Consider the following 3,254-nt stretch of genomic DNA (forward strand, 5'->3'; position numbering starts at 1 on the left):
GGATCAGACCAGACTCCCTCGAAGTATTTTAAGAAGGTAGCCTAGACCCTCATCTTTTCTTATTTTAAAGGTGGATGTGAAGTGGGTGTTCCAGATGCAATATGACTGGTCAAACTACCCACTGTTAAGCAAAACACCATTTAGTTTAACACTACAGATAAAATACAAATAAAAAGAAAGAGGAATTTAGAATACCTTAACCAAATAATAGATACAGTACCTATTACTATTTAACTGTTCCAACATAGTAACATCCCATAACCACACCACTTGGCAAAAAAGAGAAATTCAGACACCGATTCTTACATGCAGTTCTCCAATCCAGGAGGAAAAAAACCATCAAGAGAAATTTCAGAGAAAATAGCAGCTAGGAATCATTCACTGAAGGTTAAGACTCTTTTGAGATCCCAATGGCTTTAGATGCTACTGGAAAAACCCAGAAATCTGGATTTGTGAGAGCTGGCCACACCCATTCAGACTGTCTCCGTTGTTCCGAGTTTACAAAACAAAAACAAGGTCTCGCAAGTTGTTGACTCTAGTGGTCTTCAGGAGCCAGTTGCGTGCCCCTGCTTTACAATCTCTCTTCAAAAACAAAGCCAGGACAAAGATTTATCCAAAGATTGATTTACTTGCGATAGAGGGAGTGCCATCCTGGTTTACCAGGTGAGTCCCTGAGGTCATTTTAAGAAAAGAGATTGGGTTTGTATTCCCTTGAGATTCAAAGACCTCGTTGTAACTTACACAACTCAGACTGGGTATGACAGGGGGGATGTAAAACAGAAATTACCCCTCCCTGGTGAGTCTAAAACTAGAGGATGTCATCTTGAGGTAAAGGGTGGTCTGTTTAGAACTGAGGTTGAGAAGCATTTGTTCACTGAGAGGTTGGTGAATCTGTGGAATTCCCTACTCAAGTGGGCTGTGGAAACTCAATTATTGGACGTGTTCAAGACCGAAATCGATCGATTCCTGGAGACTGGTGCCCTCAAGGAATAAGGAGATGAGTTTTTGTTCAGGATATGGGCCAAAGGTGGGTATGTGGAGGTAGGAACAGATCAGCCATGATCTCATTGAATGGTGGAACAGGCCTGAGGGGCTGAGTGGCCTACTCCTGTTTCTATGAGATAGTGCCACATTCCTGCACCGAGGTAGATGGTCAGCCAGGATCGAACGGAAAGCTAGAGCAGGTTCAAACAGCTGGATGGGGTTCGCGGTTACAGATACAGTAACAAACAATAAAGTGGTGATTCCATTTGCCGGCTCTCACTCTGTCTTCCTTAGAAATGGAGGCTGAAGGGTGACCTTATAGAAGTTTATGAGGGGAACAGATGGGGTGAACAGTCAAGGTCAAAGCCAAAGGGCATAGGTTTAAGTTGAGAGGGGAAAGACGTAAAAGGGACCTGAGGGGCAACTTTTTCACACAGAGGGAGGTATGTGTACGGAACAAACTGACAGAGGAAGTGGTGGAAGTGGTACAACTACAACACTTAAAAGGCATCTGGATGGGTATATGAATAGGAAGGGTTTAGAGGGATATGGGCCAAATGCTGGGCAAATGGGACTAGATTAATTTAGGAGATCTGTTCGGCATGGACGAGTTGGACTGAAGTGTCTGTTTCTGTGCTCTATGACTCTGTAACTTTATACATCCGCCAATCCCTCCCTGGTCAACTACATCAAATCACTTCCAGAAGGAGGCCATTTCTTTCCTTCAGCCAGTGATGTCTTTCAAGATCCATTTTTCACCCAGTCCGTAAACTCTCCTGTTTGTATCTGGCCCCTTCTGCCTCACTCCTGGTGTTGATTTGAAACGGTAACTCATTATTTACCCCTTACAATCACATTTACCTTTGTCAATCCACCAAATCTGATTCCTGTTGACTGACATCACTCCCAAAGGTGTCTCTATTCTCACTCCCTTTGCTTTTGATCCTTCTTTCTGCAAAATGTTTGTACCCCACATCTGAAAAAGCCATTCCAGGGAACCCTCCATGTGTGATGGTGCTGCTGACACTCCCATTTCTACCAACAAAGTTGCAGGAATTGAACGTTTCCTCATTTCTTTTTAAGGCTCTTTTTTAAACTCAGTTTGGGATGTGGGTGTCGCTGGCTGGGCCCAGTATTTATTGCCCGTCCCTAGTTGCCCGTTGAGAAGGTGGGGGTGAGCTGCCTTCTTGAACCGCTGCAGTCCATGTGCTGTGGGTTGCCCCATAATGCCCTTAGGGAGGGAATTCCAGGATTTTGACCCAGCGACAGTGAAGGGACGGCGATATATTTCCAAGTCAGGATAGTGAGTGGCTCGGAGGGGATCTTGCAAGGGGTGGTGTTCCCATGTATCTGCTGTCTTTGTCCTTTTAGACAGACGTGGTTGTAGGTTTGGAAGGTGCTGTCTGAGGATCTTTGGTGAGTTTCTGCAGTGCATCACAAAAATAGTACACACTGCTGCTACTGAGCGTTGGTGGTGGATGGAGTGGTTGTTTGTGGATGTGGTGCCAATCAAGTGGGGGCTGCTTTGGCTTGGCTGGTCTCAAGCTCTTTGAGTGTTTTTGGGACTGCCCCCAACCAGGGCAAGTGGGGAATATTCCCTCACATTCCTGACTTGTGCCTTGCAGACAATGGACTGGCTTTGGGGAGTCAGGAGGTGACTTACTTGGCGCAGTATTCCTAGCCTCTGACCTGCTACCCACTGTATTTATGTAGTGAGTCCAGTTAAGTCAATGGTAACCTGCAGGATGTTGACACTGATGGCAACACCATTGAATGTCAAGGGGCAATGGTTAGATATCTTTTATTGGAGACAGTCATTGCCTGGCAATTTTATTGGTGTGAATGTTACTTGCCACCTGTCAGCCCAAGCCTGTGTATTGTCCAGATCTTGTTGCAATTAAACACGGACTGCTTCAGTATCTGAGGAGTTGCGAATGGTGCTGAACATTGTGGAATCATTGGTGAACATCCTCTCATCTGACCTTATGACAGAGGAAAGTCATGGATGAAGCAGCTGAGGATGTTTGGACCTAGCACACTCCCCTGAGGAACTCCTACAGAGATGACTGACCTCCAAAATCCACAACCATCTTTTTATGTGCCAGGTATAACTCCAATCAGTGAAGAGTTTGCCCTCCGATACTCATTAATTCCAGTTTTGTCAGGGGTTCTTGATGCCACATTTGATCAAATGTGGCCTTAATGTCAAGGACTGTCCCTCTCCCCTCCCCTCCCCCCCCCCCCCCCCCCCCCTGCGATTGCGGTCTTTT

General features: G+C 45.8%; 1 protein-coding gene across 1 annotated transcript in view; it reads left to right on the forward strand.

Annotated features, from left to right (window-relative positions):
• LOC122564624 (fibrinogen C domain-containing protein 1-like) overlaps positions 1-3,254 on the forward strand; it is a 14,118-nt gene that overhangs the window by 548 nt on the left and 10,316 nt on the right. The gene's annotated exons all lie outside the window — the stretch shown is intronic.

Source organism: Chiloscyllium plagiosum, chromosome 30 (assembly GCF_004010195.1).
Source record: "Chiloscyllium plagiosum isolate BGI_BamShark_2017 chromosome 30, ASM401019v2, whole genome shotgun sequence".
Classification (NCBI taxonomy): domain Eukaryota; kingdom Metazoa; phylum Chordata; class Chondrichthyes; order Orectolobiformes; family Hemiscylliidae; genus Chiloscyllium; species Chiloscyllium plagiosum.